The sequence below is a fragment of the Panthera pardus genome, unplaced genomic scaffold (genome assembly GCF_024362965.1).
Source record: "Panthera pardus isolate Hobbes unplaced genomic scaffold, ASM2436296v1 HiC_scaffold_8, whole genome shotgun sequence".
NCBI lineage: Eukaryota > Metazoa > Chordata > Mammalia > Carnivora > Felidae > Panthera > Panthera pardus.
Genome location: NW_026527013.1, coordinates 33,547,009 through 33,568,072, shown reverse-complemented (window position 1 = coordinate 33,568,072; position 21,064 = coordinate 33,547,009). Strand labels below are relative to the sequence as shown.

Sequence of the window (21,064 nt, the reverse complement as noted above, 5' to 3'; positions counted from 1 at the left end):
CCATGAAGAGCCAAGGAGAAGAAAATAATGGCTAAAAAGAAAAATAACTTTTTTTCCACCATGATGGAAACCTCCAGGAGCTACAGCCGCTTCCCCCCTTTGCTGCAGCACACCCATTATCCTCTGCTCTGAGAGCTGCTCTGAGTCTTGAGACCCTTCTCTTAGGAGTGCCTCACCTGGGCTCCACTGGGCTCAGACTGAGTGGGGGAAGAAAGCAAGATTAAAGTAACTGTCTCCCCTACAGTCTGCCTTGCCAAAGTCCTGTGAGTCTCAAGCTCTCTCCAGGCTCCGGAATCATGTTCACATCCCTTTGGCCTTTTGTAAGACTGCTAACAGCTTCCCACTGTGCTAGTGTGTGGGTGCTTCCCAGGCCCTGTTGGTTCAGTAACCCTGCCCAACTCCTCTCCACAAAGTGACTCAACTTGATTCAACTCTTGGGCATGCCATCTGTTTACAGCCAAGACTCTCATAGTTTGCCTTCATTTGTCCTCTCTCACCCCTCCCATATTATTATACAAATATATGTCATTGCAGAATATGAAAATATAAAAAAGAAAAGAAAATTTATACCTAATCTTACCCCTAGATGTGACAATTACTTACATTTTGGGATACACCCTTTCATATTTTATTCTTTGCATGTTAAATACAGATTTTTTTTTAACAGAAGTGCAGGGATGGTTAGATGTTTAAATGAAAAAAATCTCAAAAGCAAAAAAAAAGAGTGTAAAATAGCTTCCTTTCCTGTTAAAACAGGTAATTAGGAAGGTAATGTTTTCAGATTCAACTTCAATCATTTAAAAATTAACTTAATGGCTGTAGAATTTTATGGTGATGATTATAATTTCACCTTTTTTCAAAACAACTGTATTTTGAGAGTTCTCTCTCATAAAGAAGTGCCTGAACTTTCAAATTTTACTCAGGCCGGGAAAATTCAATGTGGGGAATATTTTTTGACTTGACTAGCTTTCTGTGAATTTCTCATGCTATCATATTAGAGAGAAAAAAGGAAGAATTGAAAGGAAATGGGACATTTTCTAATTTCTATTTCCATCTGTAGTTGTTATATTTAGCTTTAAATAGAGTATAACATTCTCCCTAGGTATTTCACTTTGAAATAATAAAAAAATTTTTCAGTAACGATGAGTATTTATTTTATTTTATTTTATTTTTATTTCATTTTATTTCATTTTAAGAGAGAGAGAGCAGGGGAAGGGCAGAGAGAGAGAGTGGGAGAAAGGCAGAGAGAGAGTGGGAGAAAGAGAATTCAAAGCAGGCTCCATGCTGTCAGCACAGAGCCCGGTGTGGGGCTCGAACCCACAAACAGTGAGATCACGAGCCAAAATCAAGAGTTGAACACTTAACCAACTGAGCCACCCAGGCACCCCATGATGATGAGTAATTTTAAAAACAAAAAAGTTACATACTGCACGATCTGAATGGAATGCTGATTCGGCAATGCCTATTAAACAGGAAGGATTTGGGCCTCTGTACCCTGCCAAAATCTGTCCTATAGCTGGCCCCCAGGCATGGCTGATACCACTCACAAATGTCCTCACCAACTGGTAGTTCCTCAAATGCAATGAAGAGGAAGGCCACATCAGAACCCGACACGGGCTGCAGTGGAATGGATGTTTGCGACCCCCAAGATGCATATGTTGAAATCCTAACCCTCAACATGATGGTATTAGGTGGGGGGCTTTGAGAGGTAATTAGTTCAAGAGGGTGGAGCCCTGGGGAATGGGATTCACGCCCTTATAAAAGGGACCCCTGAGATCTCTCTTGCTGTCTCTTTGCCATGTGAGGGTACAATGAGAAGCTGGCTGTCTGCAGCCTGGAAAAGGGTCCGCACCAGAACCAACCATGCTGGTACCCTGATCTCACACTGGAGAACTCCAGAACTGTGAGAAATAAATATTCGTCATTTAAGCTGCCCCATCTGTGGCAGTTCATTACAGCCGTCCCAAATGACTAAGATAATGTCCTTTAAAAGGAATATGACCACATTAGTGGGAAACATTTACTCATACAAACCTTCTGGAGCATTCAAATTCACACTCAACGATTTCCATGATCTGGTATCTTCACCTTCTTCTTTAAGACGAAATTGATTGCCCATCTCTCATAGTTTCTAATACTGCTTAGGGAAGACACGGAAAATATAGATTTTTCTCCCTTGCTAAGAGACAGTTGTCTCCATGCTCATTAATTCAGTTTTCTAAATCGTTGACTTTATAGTAATTCCTAAGGGATTCCTTCCGGACTGCATCATCCCTGTCACTCACCTCATGGCTCCAGACAAGTGTTGGCATGTTGTAAACCCTCCTTCTTGGCGTTGGCCTTTCCCGGCTGCCAACAGAACTGCAAGGTCAGCCAGACGTCTGACTCTCGAATCTCCACAGTCTTTGTGAACGCTGGCTGGAGCAGGGTCGTCCACAGTTTTTCCGGTTGCCAGAACTTGCAGAATATTAGAGCTCTTGAAGACTTTCTTAAAGTGATGAAAAGATGCTGGAACAGTTAACAGTGAGGACAGTGCAGAGTCCACTCCAGTTGAACACTCTCTGGTGGTATCCATGAGAGTGTGCATAAAAATCCTTCTATCCTCCTGGCCTCACGTCAGCCCCCTTTACTTCCGGGACTTTGCTCTCAGAAACCCACATTCTCCGCAGATCCCAGAAGACAGCCTTTGGCACTGTGTTGACATGATGGTATGCTTCTTATCATTTGTTAGCATCGAACTGCCCTCCACACACACCACATCCGGCCATCCTGCAGCTCAGCATTGCTACAGATACTCTTCATATTCCTATTTCTACTACACTGTTCCCACGGGTATGTTCTCCATCGAAGCAGAATAAATTGTACACGTTAGGCATATCTGGGGCCCACCTGAGAAGTACCTGGGGAACCCCAGCGTGCCATGTCCTGCTCGTTGAGAACCATGAGTCCAGAGCCTGAAGTTACCGAGACAGTTTTACCAGCTTCATTCCAAAGAACACACCAGAATTCATACTGATTAGCGGTGTAAAAACTTGGTGCCTTCTGTTAGAACGTTAGAATGGATAACTAGGCTCCCGCCACCCTAGCCTGGTTTCACTGTCTTGGTTTCTCAACCACACCAAGTGCATTCACGTCTCAGAGGCTTTGCTCAAACTGTCCACGCTACTTGGATACCCTCCCCATAGATCTTGATATCGCTGTTTCTCTTGTATCATCCAGGTCTGAGTTTGAACATGACCTTCTCAACCGCCTGTCCGAAGTACGTCATGCATTTCCAGTTGCTCTCTGGCATGTTGCCCCACTTTGTGTATTTGTGGGTGCTTGGCAAGTTACCATATTTATATGCTTATTGTTAAGGTTGGTTTCAGAGTGAGTAACATGTGTAGTCTCTCACAGCTCCACACTTGGAAGCATGCTTCACGGGGTTTAATGCTCTCCTGTTGCCATCATGAAATTTTTAATGGTTTTTATCTTACCCCGGAGACTTGCATTTTCATTTTGCATCTTAGGTACAAAATGCTTTTTTTTTTTCCCCACTGTTTCTTTGCTAATAGAGTATACGCCCTAGGAGAACAGGGATCTTCTCTTTTTGCTTCCATATTGTGTTACCAGCACTGTAGGGAATATCACAGGTGCCCAATAAATATGTGTTAAAAAGTTAACCATGCGATTATCATATGACCCAGCTGTTTTATTCCCAGGTATATAACCAAGAGAATTGAAAATAGGTGCTCAAACAAACACTTGTACACAAGTCTCATAGTGGCACTATTTACCATAACCTGAAGGTGGAAACAACATGAATGTCCATCAACTGATGAGGGGACAAACAAAATGTGGTAGGTCCATACAATGGAATATTATTCAGCCATGAAAAGGAATGAAGTACTGATACATGCTACAACACAGATGAACATTTGCCTTAGTTAAAATATTACGTTAAATAAGTCAGACACAAAAGGTGACATGTTATATAATTCTGCTTTTATGAAATAACCAGCACAGGCAAAATTCCTAAAGATAGGAATCAAACTGGTGGCTGCCACAGGCTGGGAGGGGCAAAAGAGGAAGAAAAGGCTGCTTAATGTATATGGAATTTTATTTAGGGGTGCTACTGCTGCTTGGAACTGGATAGCGATGGTGGTTGCACAACAGTGGGAATATATTAAATGCTGCTGAATCGTTCACTCTAAAATGGTTAATTATGGAGCGCCTAGCTGGCTCAGTCGGGGGAACAAGTGACTCTTGATCTTGGGGTTATGAGTTCGAGTCCCATGTTGGATGTAGAGATTACTTAAATAAATAAAACTTTGAAAAATAAAATAAAATGGCTCATTATGTGTTTAAAAATGATTAATTTTATGTTGTATAAATTTTACCTCAATTTAAAAAAAGAAGACTGAAAAAGAAAGTTACAAAACTACAAAACTTGTTTCAGAACTCTTTCCATGACTAAGCCCAGAGTATTCTTAACCTAGTCTGGGGCTTCAACAATTTCAGTTCAAAGCTTTGAGTCTGTATGAAGATAAGAACACATTTACACCGTTATTTGGAAAAACATTTGAAACGTTTGCTTCCGACAAGGTGATGCAGGACATTATTATCATCATAATGCTAACCCTATGACTACTTCTTTGGGCATTGTTTTCGTTTGTTGGTCTCATGCTATTTTTATTAAAAAAAAACATTTTTGAGATAGTTGTAGATGCATGTGCTGTGTAAAAAAGTATACAGAGAGATCCCGTGTTCCTTTCTCCCCAGTTTCCCCCAATGGTACCATCTTGCAAAGCTAGAGGATAGCATCACAACCAGGAAACTGACATTGAAAATAATCCATCTAACTCCATCAGATTTGAGTGGTTTTACATGTACTCATTTGTGTGTGTGTGTGTGTGTGTGTCCTGCTTTCATATTGAAGTAGAACAATAGTTCCTTTTAGTACTGTAGTCTGTTATCTAGTAAGAAATTCCAGAGAGATTGTGGCACCACCAGAGTAACCACAAGTAAATGGTTCCAAATACAAGTTAAAAGAAAGAAGTATTTCTAAAGTAGTGGCAGGGGCTTAGCAGTCTGGAACCTGTTAGTTCAACCATGCCTTTTATATACACTTGACCCTTTCAGCACCATGGTTCTTAGAAGGGCTGCAGTACATTCCGTTCAGTTCAACAGTCTGAGGGACGCGGTACAGTAAGACTTTATTCTGTCGTTTGAGAAAACAGGCAACATAAAAGTTGACAAACATTGAGTGGTAGCCTAAAAAAGATGCCAGTTAGTTTGTTTTTAGTTACGAATAACACTTGTTAGTTCAGCCTGCTAATATGTAATTGGAACTAGAACCTCAGGAGAATTAATAGACATAAAGACACTTTCAGTGCCTACTGTAGGGTCTTTTGTGTGTTAATTATGAGTTCATTTGAAGATTCTAGTGAATACTCTTTTCTAAATGGTATTGGTTGAAGGATTAGACACCTCATTTTTGCCTACTTGGCATCCATCCCACCATCTTCTACTATGGGCATGTACATTTCCCTTTGGGGGGCTGCTCATCTCCTCTCCTGATCTAGTTGCTTTGGTGGTGCTATCCACAAGCCCCCCACCTCCCCCCAACCCCAACACACACTCATGGCTCACAGGATGAGCCCATGACTCAATCAACACATTCCATCCCTGTGGACAAAACAATTAGTTCAGAGAACATACACCCTCAAAACTGGTCACAGAGATGTAATCCCTGATCTCTTGCCAGAATGATTAGGACAAAGAGTACTTTTCCAATGGACCTGAAAGTACTCATCTGAAGACAGAGAGCATCGGTGAACACCAGCAGGGCAAGCATGCTGTATATGAAGCCAACATGGAAGAGAGAGGACCTGACAGTTCTACATGAGCATCTTGAACCAGCTATACCTGAAGCTCTGAACTTACCAATCACATGAACTAATAAGAGGATAAACTACTTTTTGTGTGTACCTAAATGAATCTGAGTTTATTTATTTATGCATGGCTTGCCACTTGGACCTCAGTGAGAAGGATCGGTGGCAAATAACATTCACTAGGTTACACGTGGGGCCATAAATCCTTAAGCCAATTTATTATTTGTCCTCTCATCATTCAGCAATTTTCTTATCTTCTCGTTCATCTGAATTACCGCCTCCAATAATTTGCCTGACCCACGGCTCTGATGCTTAGTGTAAAAGAAGTATCTCAAGTAGAGTAAATGAACGGCACTGCGAGTACATTAATGCCTCTGACCCTGCAACGTGCTCTTTTAAAGAGGTTATGCGTGTGCCGTGCTGTAGCTGACGGTCTGTACTGCTTATTTAAGTTCCGTAATAAAAAGGCGGGGGCCCTCATTGTTTATTTATATGATGCAGGCAGCCTCTCTCTAAATCCTAATTCAATCTTCAGTCACTGTTTTGTAGGCTAGGAGCTCTAATGACTGCACGAGAAATGTTTGCTGCCTCAGATGGTGCTATTAAAAGAAAACTGTTCCCAAAGAAATTCTTACCTCCTGATGGGGGGGAGAGCTAAATCACTATAAATTATGGAAGAGGAAATTGCCAATGTGTCTTGCTTTCTCTTTATTGGAGGCATTGTTTTATCACAACCGTCAAGCAGAGGCATACCTATTTTGAAAAGCTTTTTACAGCTTTGAATTAAGCACAAATGAAGAAGTAAGAGCCTGCATAATCAGAGGCGCTAACAGAGCACTGCTCTGCAAGGCAAAGGCAGGGTTTTACCATTACGCTTTCATTCATGAACGGCACCAGCAAGGCACAGACTGTGAGCAAGGAGAGAAAGCCACTGCAAGATACAGTTCAGGGAAACAGCCAAGGAGATCACCAGAGAGACCTGGAAGGAGAGTAAGAAGGATCTTGAAAAGAACAGCTGAGACCTTTAGAATTTCATTCTCCTGGAGCAAGAAAAACAACGCGACAGGGGCGGGGAAGCCTGATTTGTTTCAACTGAGTAAGCATGACCAACCAATCAATCTGGCAATGTTGATGTAAACTTTGATCTTATAAAAATTGCAGAAAGGGTGCTGCGTCTCTTCTGTCCGTCCCAGGTGATGTCAATGGGCTCGGCTCCTCTGTAGCCACTGTCCACGTTAATCACACCGTGGATGTGTTTTCGGCAAAGCCAGCAGAGGGAGTTCGAGATTAATGGGTGGGTTCCAGGATCTACCAAGAGAACCATCCTCCGTGTTCAGGACCTCCCAATCCGGTGTGTGAAGGTGACTGTCCCCATTGCCTCTTTCCCTACCCACCTCCCTTCATCTGCTTCTCTTTTCCTATCTGCCCCTGAACAGCCCTGCTCCTCCTACCCAAATTGTCTGGTCATTTGGAAACATTTTACTGAAGAGTTTACAGGTTGACATTCTTGTTGGCAGATTCCATGAGGGATGAGGCATGCCCCAAAGTGGGTCAAACGTTAAAAACCATGCTGAATTAAAGAATTTTGAATGCTTAAGAACTAATGGTAAGTGAAAACACCAAGTCACACAACTGCACATGTAGTCGTATCTGGGGTATATAAAGCTTATTTTCCAGACTTTATTTTTTCTGAAGTTTATTTGAGAGAGGGAGTGAGTGAGTGGGGAGGAGCAGAGAGAAAAGGAGAGAGAGAGAGAATCCCAACCAGGCTCCTTGCTGTCAGTGCAGAGCCGGACGTGGGACTCATTCTCAGGAACCATGAGATCATGACCTGAGCCGAAACCAAGATTCAGACGCTTAACAGACTAAGCCACCAAGGGGCCACCCCCGAGTTTTCTGTTTTGTTTTGTTTTTTGACATTTTTTTTTTACATTTATTTATTTTTGAGACACAGAGAGACACAGAACACAAGCGGGGGAGGTGCAAAGAGAGGGAGACACAGAACCCTAAGCAGGCTTCAGGCTCTGAGCTGTCAGCACAGAGCCTAACTCGGGGCTTGAATTCACAAACCGCGAGATCATGACCTGAGCCGAAGTTGGACGCTTGACCGACTGAGCCACCCAGGCGCCCTGTTTTTTGTTTTTTTTTTTTTTAAGTAAATTGTATCCCTGCAAATGGGATTGCATGCTCTAGTGACTTAGCCAGCCAGGTGCCCCAGAGCTTTTTTTTTTTTTTTTTTTAATCATAGGAAAAAATAGAAGCTGTTAAAATTAACAATGGTTGAATTTGAGGCGCGATGTGTGTGCCTGGGGATGTGGGATGTGAGGGATGATTTTGTTTCTTGCCATTTTTTTTTAAGTAAGCTGTACACCCAACATGGGTCTTGAACCCACCCCCCCAAGACCAAGAGTCACCTGACCTACCGACCGCCATGTTTTATGCTTTATCATATGTTTCTATATTTCAAATGTAATATGCTGTATGCAGTATATAATTGAATATATACAGCTTTATAGTCACAGTGAAAAATAAAAGGGTGTAAATGCTTATGTATACTTTCTGTGCTTGTGTAGAATACTCTCTTCTTTATAATCCCATGGGAAATGTTCATGTGACCACACTAAGTAGCACCCCAGAAGGAAAGAAGAAAGTGAGTTCTTATTGAATCCTATGTGCGAAGGACTATGTGAGAAGCTGTAAGAGAAGAGAGCTATTTGGCTAACTATTATTCCATGACCTCAGGAAGCTTATAGTCACTTATACCATCCTATGTCCTTATTGTGTGTCCAATGACTTGTATTGTTCATATGACCCTGAGACAGACAGTATTCTCTTGAGTTTGACAGGAAAGTTCCCATAGGTAAGTGACCCCGGGCCACTTAACTATTACATAGCTGACTGGAATTGCCCTGGATTTTCACTTCCAAAGATTCTCCTCCTTCCCAAATTTGAGTCATCAACAAGAGTCATAATTTTTGCCATCTGCTAGCTCATAACTGTTATGTGAGTTATTTAATCTTTTCTTTATATCAACATATCTTGAACTGAAATTTATCTTTCTTTTAAGTTTATTATTATTATTTTTTTTTTGTAATCTCTATACCCAACATGGGGCTCGAACTCATGACCCCAAGATCAAGAGTTGCATACCCTTCCAACTAAGCCAGCCAGGAATCCCAACTGAAATTTATCTTTTTTTTTAAATTTTTTTTTTTTTTAACATTTATTTATTTTTGAGACAGAGAGAGACAGAGCATGAACAGGGGAGGGGCAGAGAGAGAGGGAGACACAGAATCTGAAACAGGCTCCAGGCTCTGGGCTGTCAGCACAGAGCCCGATGCGGGGCTCGAACTCACGGACTGTGAGATCATGACCTGAGCCGAAGTCGGGCACTTAACCGACCAAGCCACCCAGGCGCCCCTGAAATTTATCTTAAAAGAAGCTTTATACAACTAATGTAAATGCAAGTTGGAATTATTATCCATAAATAAAAAGTAAGCATTAAATAAGCACAGTAAAAACAAAACTTATTTGCTGACTTTGCTGGGAAGGCTCCGAAGCTCTCTCTTTGTTATAAAAAGCAGAGCAGCCAGTATGAGAGATATGTTAAAGACACACCAGCACCTCACTGAGGTCCTCTGCACGTAATCAGAAGGTCTGCACCAGGACTCAAAGGGAAGGAGGACCTATGTATGCAATTTAATGAATACCTTACATGACACCAATCAGGGCTTTCAGAAATATGATTACGTGATTCAAAACAAGAAGAATACTCCAGCCAAAGTAGAACAGGGAAACCTAGCAGTTAGAAGACAAGACCGAGGTCAAAGATGATATAAATCTAATTTTGCAACCATGAATCTCAAGACTATGGGAATATTTTTTTTTTGTTTTTGTTTTTGTTTTTTGGATAACAAATCATTACTTTGCAACATCAGTAACAACTGCAACGTGAAGAAGAAATTTTTTTTTTGAGAGAGAGAGTGTGCGAGCAGGGGAGGGGCAGAGGAGAGAGAGAGAGAGAGAGAGAGAGAGAGAATTTTAAGCAGGCTGCATGCTTAGCACAGAGCCTGATGTGGGGCTTGATCTCATGACTGTGAGTTCATGACCTGAGCTGAAATCAAGAGTCAGCCATTTAATCCACTGAGCCACACAGGTGCCCCCAAAAAGAAATCTTTTAGGGGCTCCTGGGTGACTCAGTCGGTTAAGCATCTGACTCTTGATTTTGGCTCAGGTCATGATTTCACGGTTTATGAACTCGAGCCCTGCATCGGGCTCCACAAAGATAGAGCAGAGCCTGCTTGGGATTTTCTCTCTGCCTTTCTTTCTGCCCCTCCCCCTCTCACTCTCTCTCAAAATAGGTAAATAAACTTTAAAAAATAAGTAAACAAAAATAAAAAAAATAAAACAAATTATCACCAGCGTTCCAGTAATCATCTCATTCACGGCAAAGACGGAACAGAGAAGGTCGTAAGTCTTTTGACGTTTCCCTGCTGCCCCCAAATTAGTTGGTTCTTATTGTCAGTAGAGGGGCAGTTCTCAGCGACAGCTCAACAACTGAGTGTTTGTCTCTTCGCTATTTAAACCACCCAAACCCTCAAATAAATTTAGTGAACAAAGCAAAGGAATCCCAACGACATTTCCTTCTATTCACAAAAACTTCAACTTTTATGTTCAGTAATTAATGGCACTGGTTAACCAGAATGACATTACAAAACGGGGCAGTTGTTATTTACCATAGCCATGTAATAAAGTGTCAAAGGTTATCACAACAGGATATCTGTGTTTAAATGGAAAGAGATAAAGAGACAAAGTCAAGCCAGCTATCCCTGTTTTGTTTTCCAGCTGGAGGGAAGTCTGCTGAAATAGACTTCTAAATGTCTAAAGCTGCAATCTCAGCACAGACAGTCCATTTAATGTCCGGATTCCTTCTTTCCTTCCAATTCTGAGGGACAGAGGCCAACACGAGAGTGTAACTATTTTATGTGAATACCTGCAGTGTATAATATTTTACTGGCATCTTCTCCTGATCCATCTTTGGCACGCATTTTCACTCCCAACTTAGAGAAAGAGGGTACTGAGGCTCTAGAAGCTTCTGGAAACAGGGCTGATGAGCCTGTGTTGATGGCTGTTTGGGGAACACGTATGTCAGCAAGGCTTCACTTTGACCATCTCTATGCCTCTCATCTCATCATCTGCTTTCTCACAGATTCCCCCATTGTCTATGGTGATTCCAATTACCATCATTTCTTTAAAAAAAAAAAAAAATTTTATTTTTAAGTAATCTCTACACCCAACATGGGGCTTGAACCCACAACCCTGAGATCAAGAGTTGCATGCTGTACTGAGACAGCCAGGTGCCCCTAACAACGCTTCAGCTATATTTTGAAAGTGGCATGTCTTTGGAGAACCACTCATCCCTCTCTGTCTCTTTCACTTACAGATGAAAGACACTGGACCTTAGAGAGGTTTAGGCTGCATATGTAATAAACGGTCAGTTGGATTGGAACCCACATCGATTCTGTTCCTAAGCTGATGTTCTTTCTCCCTTGTGCCTTGCGTTCTAACTGAAAAATAATTTTGTATTCCTTTTAAGATTGATTTGACAGGTTGATTCTAAAAATTATTCAAACTATATGGTAAAATGCAAAATGAGAAAGTAAAAATTATTCAAATGCCCACCATATAGCAGTTAACTTTTAGATACAGTGCTTTACAGTTTTTTTTAATGCAATTTAACAAAGTTGGAATCATCCAGGAACTACATGTTTCTGTATCTTTCTTATTTTTAGTCAACATATTAATGTCATTTCTTTTTTTTTTTTTAAATTATTTATTTATTTTTGAGAGACACAGAGTGCGAGTGGGGGAAGGGCAGAGAGAGAGAGAGAGAGAGAGAGAGAGAGAGAGAGAGAGAGAATCCCAAGTAGGCTCTACCTGCACTGTCAACGCACAGAGCCCAATGTGGGGCTTGGACTCAAGAAACTGCGAGATGGTGACTTGAGCCAAAGTCTGATGCTTAACTGACTGAGCTACCCAGGCACCCCGATGACAATTTCTTATTAACTGTTTTAAGAATATGGCTGCTGACACCTGGATGGCTCCGTCTGTTAAGTGTCTGACTTGGGCTCAGGTCATGGCCTCACGGTTCGTGATTCCGAGCCCAGCTTCGGGCTCTGGGGACAGCTCAGAACCTGGAGCCTGCTTCGGATTCTGTGGCCCTCTCTCTCTGCCTTTGCCCCGCTCATGCTCTGTCTCTCTCAAAAATAAATAAACATTAAAAAAAAATTTAACAACATGGCTGCTGATCATTGCAAATGAGTCCTTTATATTGATGTACCAGTTAATTTAAACTCTTCGAGTAACATTTTAATACAATTTTGGTTATCAAAATCTTTCATCTTAGATGCTTATTCCATAAGTGGAATTATTACGGAAACAAGTGATAGAATTCAAAAATTAAGAACATAGGTTTTTTTTTTTTTTTAACAGCAGTTGCAAGGGCAACAGTGTAGGCAGCAGGGACTCCCTACATAGAGAAGATCATTACCAAAAAATGTATGTGTAATGAAGATAGTCAGTGTCGGGCTCCAACTCAAGAATTGTAAGATCATGACCTGGCCCAAAGTCAGTTGCTTATGGGGGTATAGCTCAGTGGTACAGCATCTGACTAAGCCACCCAGGCATCCTTAGAGTACTCTCTTTTTTTTTTTTTTTTTTTATTTTTTTTAACATTTATTTATTTTTGAGACAGAAAGAGACAGACCATGCACGGGGGAGGGTCAAAGAGAGAGGAAGACACAGAATCTGAAACAGGCTCCAGCTGAGCTGTCAGCGCAGAGCCCAATGAGGGGCTCGAACTCACAGACCGTGAGATCATGACCGAAGTCAGACGCTTAACCGACTGAGCCACCCAGGCGCCCCTGAGTACTCTATCTTTAAAACAAAAGGAGGAAAACCATAAAACAACACAACCTAAAAATGACATGTGCCAGAAGATGTTTTAACCATTTCTACCTGGAACATGAAAAATTACTTGTAAGTGGAACGTAAGATAGTACGTTATATCCAGGTTGTATCCACAATGTTCACTGACATTCTCCCAACCTCCTCCCTTGATTTTCTTGAAAGTGGACTTGAATACAGCTGCTGTATGAGTCTAGCCAGGGTTTTTTGGAGCCTGTAGTTGTCAACTTGTATCAATGTCTTTCCTCTGTAGCACATAGTAGATAAAGTAGATAATTTTAGCATAAAGGTACTGGGGGGAAAAAACTGGCAGCAAGAGACCATGTACCAGCAGAGTCTCAAGAAAAAACAAATCCAATGACATCTGAATCCCTTACTGAGACAAGCAAACCTCCTAGATGTAAAAAATCACATTTGTACTTAATAACCGACTTACAACATGGGAGCACACGGGAACACTTCTAAGGCTGTGTGAGAAGTAGAATGTAATGTACAGAGTTTGGCCCAACACCACAGTTGGCTTCTTAAAGACAAAGCATGGAACTCTCAAAATGCATCTTCTTTGGGGTGCCTGGGTGGCTCAGTTGGTTAAGCAGCCGACTGGTGAGTTCAAGCCCCTCGTCAGGCTCTGTGCTCAGAGCCTGGAGCCTGCTTCGGAATCTGTGTCTCCCTCTCTCTCTCTGCCCCTCCCCTGCTAGTGTTTTCTCTCTCTCTCTCTCTCTTTCTCAAAATAAATAAATTAATTAATTAATTAATTTAAAAAACACATTTAAAAAATGCATCTTCTTTAATAACACCGACATTCACCAGACTGGCTTATGGGTTGGAGAGAATTTCTCTAGAATTATTTCCCCTCTTATAAATTGCCCACATCTGGCTTATTTTGCTGAAAAATTTTTTTTCTGCCATTCGGCTTTGCCAGGCTTAAAAAAAAGAAACCAAAACTCCCTCCCACCGCTCCATCGCATGACCATTTACCCTTAAAGCCAAGGAACCATGGCAACTTTTGCCATGTGTGAGGGAGAGGAGAGGACAGAAGGGGAAAAAAACAACAACAACAAAAAAAACAAAAAAAACCCCACAAAACCCAGAAGTCTCAGAAGAAGAAAAGGCCTCATCACAGCTTGGAGAGAATGTTTAGGAAAAATAAGATTTATCCCACATCTTGAAAACTGGATGTTATAGAACTGGGCAGACATGACGATCCTGCTTTCTTGTCCTGGATTAAATTATAACCAACAAAGGATCAGTAAAATTGCAATTGATCTTGGCAAGATTGCTTCTGTTTTGTCATTCAGAGTTTAGCTTCTCAGGAGAGTTGCTTCCCTGACTTCTAGGTATAATACAGAATCTGCATCACTAACTCGTCCTCTTCTTTTTTTTTAACTTTTTTTTTTTTTTTTTTTTTTTTTGAGAGACAGAGACCGAGCATGAGTGGGGGAGGAGCAGAGAGAGAGGGAGACACAGAATCCAAAGCAGGCTCCGGGCTCCGAGTTGTCAGCACAGAGCCCCACGCGGGGCTCAAACCCATGAAACCGTGAGATGGTGACATGAGCCAAAGTGGGAGCTTAACCGACTGAACCACCCAGGTGCCCCTAACTCCTCCCCTTCTTTTGCTATTTTGCACAGCACTCTTGGCTATTTGTCATTTTTTGCAAGTGGGGATGTGCGCGTAGTGAGTGGGTGTGCATTTGCTTTCTGTTTGCACGGACAACAGTGACACTCCCAGAGCACAGTCCTTTTGAGTCTCAGGGCGGCAGGTATCCCGCGTTGCTTACTCAAGGGATGCATTTCATTGTGCCCTTCTTCCTAATTTTGTTTTACGGAAGCAAGAGGCACACCCAAGAAAACAAATAAACAAAAACCGTTACATTTCTTAGCTCCCTTGCTGCTAGGCAGCCAAGACACCGTGGGGACATAGAGACAGGAATTGCTGAGTGGAGCTTTTCAGCAAAGCATGGTCATCGGCTGAGGAGTCCTGGTGGAACACACATTTTTCCTTTTGTCATTCCCCCCTTCCTGCCTGGAATGCAGACACTGCTTGAGAGGGAGCAGCAAGCTTGGGACCACAAAGGTAGAAGCAGACAGGGTCCCTGATGGCCTCTTGGAGCCACTGTATGAGCAATGCACTGCCTATGTCTAGACTTCTAATTATGTGAGAAAAATAAAACCCTTACTTGGTGTAAGCCATCGCGTTTGATGTTTCGGTCACTTCCTGCCAAAAGTCATTCCTAGTGATATACAATAGTGCTCCCAGTATACTTTGAACAGTGCCTGGCACATGGTAGACATTCAAGCTTTATGAAAGAAAGAGAAGGTGGGCCATTTAAAGCCATTCGCATCAGGTCCTAACACGACTATCTTTGCCTTTGTAGATGCCAATTAATCGTATTTTTCAACCCTGAGGATTGTTAAGTCAATTGACAAACAGACACAGAAGATAGAGACTTTTTTTTTTTTTTTAATTTTTTTAACGTTTATTTATTTTTGAGACAGAGAGAGACAGAGCATGAATGGGGGAGGGTCAGAGAGAGAGGGAGGCACAGAATCTGAAACGGGCTCCAGGCTCTGAGCTGTCAGCACAGAGCCCAACGCGGGGCTCGAACTCACGGACCGTGAGATCATGACCTGAGCCGAAGTCGGACGCTTAACCGACTGAGCCACCCAGGCGCCCCGAGACTTTTTTTTTAAATGACCCTTCATGAAGCAAAAATAATATAAAAACTGGGAGAGGGACAAAACATAAGAGACTCTTAAATATGGAGAATAAACAGAGGGTTGCTGGAGGAGTTGTGGGGGGGGGGGATGGGCTAAATGGGTAAGGAGCATTAAGGAATCTACTCCTGAAATCATTGTTGCACTATATGCTAACTAACTTGGATGTAGATTTAAAAATAAATAAATTTTAAAAAGCAAATAAAATAAAATGACCCTTCATGTATTCACTCAGTATTTCTTGAGCTCCTACTATGTGCTAGACATCATGCTGGGAATTGGGGATAAAGCAACAAACAGCACCAAATCCCTGCCCTCCTGGTGCTTCTATTTGGTCAGGGAAGAAAGGCAATAAACAAGATAGGTATCCATGTTAGAAGTTGGGAGCAATTTAAAGAAGGTGATCAGAGGGGCTCCTGGGTGGCTCAGTCAGTTAAGTATCCGACTTCGACTCAGCTCACCATTTCATGGTTTGTGAGTTCAAGCCCCGCATCGACTGTCTGCTGTCAGTGTAGAGCCTCATTCAGGTTCTCTGTCTCCCTCTCTCTCTCTGCCCCTCCCCTGCACGCCCTCTCGCGCTCTCTCTCTCAAAAATAAATAAACATCTTTTTAAAAACTTAAAACAAAATAAAAATAATAAAGAAGGTGATCAGAAAAGGCCTCCCTGAGGCGTCATCTGAGCATAGACCTAAAGGAGTCACACGCGAATATCGGAGGGAGTCGAGTCCCAGGCAGCGGAACCGGCAAATGCACGGGCCTGGAGTGGACACGGACGTGCGCCTCGGGCTTTACCATCTCAGTGCCAGCCTGACGTCAGATGTCAATTACCAGCATCCACATCTTTTTTGCCAGAGGGTTTTCTCTGGGCACTGAAGCCTGCTCTGCCCACGCATACAGCTGGCTGGTAGTGTTAAGATTAACGCTGAGTGGAGACAGGAGTTGCTGGTGTATAAACACCCCAGGCCCCAGGCCTCTCTGGAGGGCGAACGCCGAGGTGCACGTTGTCCACTGGCTCCCCGAGTTTGGCTCCCAGAATTGATATCAGGGGCCCAGAGTGGTAGCTGGCGTGGTAGCACACCCTTATTAGGAGCCTCCCCCTTCCTGTTTCCCTTCCCAATGACCCAGGGGTATTTCCTTCACTTTCCAGACAAATGATTGACATTCAAAATCCTCTTCTCCAAGTCTATTCCTGGGGGGGGAGGGGGACACGAACTGAGAGGGGCGTGTCAGGAGGCCAGCACTGCTGTAGCTGAGGGCGGGAGAGAGGGGGAGGGGAGTGGGAAGGCAGGAAGTCACAGAGTGACATGAGGTCACGGAGCACAAAGCCCGTGGGATGCTGGAGATTTCATCTCTCACCCCAAGTGAGGTGTGCCGCCAACGGAGGGGAGGGTTTGCGGTGGAGTGACGCGCTCTGACTTACGTTTTGAATGCTCGCTCCAGCTGCTGTGTTGAGAACAGATTGTAGGGGGATAATGTTGAAGCAGGAAGACTCAGGAAATTCTTCCAACGGATGCAGGTAATAGATGATGAGAGCTTGCATCGGAACAGTAGCTTTTGTTAAAGCTGGAGCGAAGAACACTGCCTAGACACAGTGCCAAAATTATCTTCTTGTCCCTGTTCACCTCGAATGAATTTATCCTAGTAGAGAGCTGGAAAACCTCACAGCGCCCAGCACTGGGCAGACTCAGCACTCAGGAAGTTACCCACACCTGGGTCTGAGTCCCAGCTCCCCCTGCTTACTGCTAATGTAGCTTTGCACAAGGTGCCTCATTTCTCCAGGGCTAAAAATATTACCTCCCGGGTAGAGCTGCCTTGAAGACCAAATTAAATGAAAGAATGTTTGCAAATTGCTGAGTGCAATGCTTGGACCAATAAATTACAGCTGTAATATTATCATTCTAATTACCATATTTCATCAAATGGAAGACTCTAGTGTTAGTAATCCGTTGTTATTTATCTCCCTCCAAGGAAAAATCTTAAAAAATGCAATTGAAGTAGGACACTAGGCCTTAATGACAGTCCTGCATGACACATGAATAAGACATATCACTGTCTCGCTTTTCTGAAATCTCTTTAGTCTGTTTCAAGGCATTTGGCCATTTCTCCCTCCTTCAGCTGCATGGCTTGATGTTGTGATCAGAAGTACTTTTGTGCATATCTGAGAAACAGTGTGAAGTCAAGAATAATTGGCAGCTTCATTTCCTTGAGGATGCCTCGTCTTCTGAGGTTCCTTCCACAAACGTTTAGAAGAATTGATGTGTTCCTCCCTCGACGAATATCTGTTTCAGTAATATCATTTGCACCCTGCTACTCTGTTTCTGCATCCACAAAAAGTGTGGATATAATGACTTTTCAGTTTAATGCTGAATCATTGTGTACTCTTTCATAAAGTATATCAAATGTCACTTAAATCCCACACGTATAACTCCAACAAAGTGCAAAATGTTCTGGAAACAACAATGTTGAACAGGTATGACCAAGTTAACAGATTCACAGGTGAGAACAACTCATGACCTAACAGAAAGGAATACACGTGTGCACCAACACTCATGTGCTAGAATGTTCATAGTTGAGAGGCACCTGGTTGACCCAGTCCGTTGAGTATCTGACTTCAGCTTAGGTCATGATCTCACGGTTTGTGAGTTCGAGCCCCACATCGGGCTCATTGCTGTCAGCACAGAGCCCACTTTGGATCCTCTGTCTCCCTCTCTCTCTGTCTGCCTCTCTCTCTCTCAAAGATGAACATTAAAAAAAAAACAAACACACAATGTTAATAGTTTAAAAAAAAAGAATAAAGGAGTGTCTGGGTGGCTCAGGTGGGTAGGGTCCGACTCTTGATCTCAGCTCAGGTCTCGATCTCAGGGTTGTGAGTTCAAGCCCTGTGTTGGGCTCCACACTGACCATGAAGCCTACTTAAAAAAAAAAAAAAAAAGAATAGAACGTGCATAGTAACCCTATCCCTAAGAGCCTCAAACTGGAAACTTCCCAAATACCCATCAATAGTAGAATGGATACATTTTGGCAGGCACATACCATGGAGTACATAGCAATGAAAATGAATAAGCCAGCACAAGCAACAACATATATAAATCTCACTGACACATCATGGAGAAAAAGAAGCCACAATCAAAATATAATTCTCTTTATAGGAAGTTCAAGAATAAGCAAAACCCATCTATGCTGTTAGAAGTCAGGAGAGTTACGACTTGGGGAAGGGATGGATAATAACTGGGTCTGGGCAAGAGAAGAACATCCAGGTGTCGACAATGTTCTGTTTCTGGGGCTAGGTGCTGAGCACCTGGGTGTGAGCAATTTATGAAAATGATGATTTACTGAACAGCACACTTCTTAGTTGTGCACTTTTCTGTAAGGATATTATAGATCAAAAAATTTCAAATACTGGGGCGCCTGGATAGCTCAGTCAGTTGAGTGTCTGACTCTTGATTTCAGCAGAGGTCTTGATCCCAGGGTTGGGGATTGAGCCCTGCTTTGGGCTCCATGCTGTCAGTTTGGGATTCTCTCTCACCTTCTCTCTCTGCTCTTTCCCCCACTCATGCTGTCTCTCTCAAAATAAATAAATAAACATTTAAAAAAGTTTTAAATACTAGGGCACCTGGTTGGCTCATTCGGTTAAGTGTCTGGCTTCACCTCAGGTCATGATCTCATAGTTCGTGAGTTCAAGCCCTGCACAGGGCTCCGTACATCCTGCTTGGGGTTCTCTCTCTCTCTCTCTCTCTCTCTCTCTCATTCTGTCCCTTCCCCACTTGTGTGCGTGTGCTCTCTCTCTCTCTCAAAATAAATAAACTTAAAAGAGTTTTAAATACTGGAAGAATATTTTACATGCTGAAGCTTCAGAACATTATACATACATACACACAACAGGTATGTATATATAAATGAAAAAACCAGATCTTTTTTAAAAAGTTTATTTATTTATTTTGACAGAGAGAGAGAGAGAACATGAGCATGAGTGGAGGAGGGGCAGAGAAGAGGGAGAGAGAGAGAGAGAGAGAGAGAGAGAGAATCTCAAGCAGGCTCCACATTCAGCACAGAGCCCAATGCAGGGTTTAACCCCATGAACCATGAGCTCATGACCTGAGCCAAAAACAAGAGTTGGATGCCCAACTGACTAAGCCACCCAAGCACCCCGGATCTTTTTTCATTAGGCCAAAGAAGTGATGCCTGAGTAAAAGACGATTCCTTCTCATGCTGTTTAATATAAAGTTTTATTTATTTATTAAGCTTTATGCCAAACCAAACAATAAACACTTGGTTCATTCCTTGCCTCTTGCGTGTAGTTGCAATAGTAACATTCTCTTGAATAAGAAATGATTTCTTTTTATGATTTTATAATGTTTTCATTTTCTGCCAAGGTCATTTCTTGCTCCAAACACACATCCACCCTATGCACCGAGGTTGCTCCTTGTTCCCGGCCTTTATCCAGTGCCAGTTTTCCTCAGATGGTGAGGACCTCCCGCGGGTGCAAACCACGGCAAGAACACAGCCGACGACACGAGCATTTGTGCCTGGAGAAGTCTGGAAAGCATTCCCGGAGACGTGTGTAGAACAGCAGCTTCCAGCACAAAGATCCGTCACTCATGAGGTCAAGGCTCAAGTCTTAGATGAAATGAGAGCCATGAGCTAGAGGAAAGCTCACGCTCTAATGGGATTCTGTTTTCTCTGTACACTAGTAAAGTTGTCGCTTCTTATTTACTCTGCAATTTACCAAACTCCTCGTCTCTTCCCCTCAACTTCTGCAATAGCCTGGGGGGCTGAGAAGGCTGAAGGCTGCTCCCCAGGAATACCCAACCCTCTCCTCCTGTGCAACACAGTGTAACTTCTCCCACCTGCTCTTAGACCCTTGGCTGCAAGATTCAGTTCACATCTCTCCTCACTGAATATACAGTTAACCCTAGAACAACCCGGGCTTGCATTACACGGGTCCACCTACACATGGGTTATTTTCAATAAATACACTGCAGTAATATAAGTGTGTTTTCCTTACGATTTCCTTAACATGTTCTTTTCTCTGCCTTACTTTATCGTAACAATACAGTGTATATAATACATGTAAAAAACAAAATATGTGTTAATCGACTGTTTCTGTATCAGTAAGGATTCTGGTCAACAGCAAGCAATTAATGGGTAAGTTTCAGGGGAGACAAAAATTTATACATGGATTTTTAACTAACTCCTAACCCCCATGTTGCTCAAGAGGCAACTGTATTCGTACATCCAGCAGCTGAATACCACTGCTAAACTTCCAGTTATTCCAAATGGGTCTGAAGAATCACACAGCCCAGCCCACACTCTGTACCCACAAATCAGGAGATATCATAAAATGTTGGTATTTTATGGCATGGTGTTTCAGTGAAGTTTGCTATGCAAACGGGAAGTGGAACAGTAACAATTTGATTCAAATGATGAATAATTAAAAGGAAATCCACTGAATTTGCAGGTTTGGGGAAAGACTGGGAAACTTATTACCCCCTGAGGATCACAGAACTGGC

The 21,064-nt window shown here is 42.5% G+C and overlaps 1 long non-coding RNA gene across 1 annotated transcript; it reads left to right on the top strand.

The window, feature by feature from the left end:
- The first annotated feature begins 6,589 nt into the window (after window positions 1–6,589).
- Window positions 6,590–20,512, top strand: LOC109279140 (uncharacterized). The gene is made up of 4 exons (XR_002086031.2): window positions 6,590–7,224; window positions 7,391–7,479; window positions 10,719–10,858; window positions 19,928–20,512. It is a non-coding gene; the product is annotated as an uncharacterized LOC109279140 (long non-coding RNA).
- Window positions 20,513–21,064: the final 552 nt, after the last annotated feature.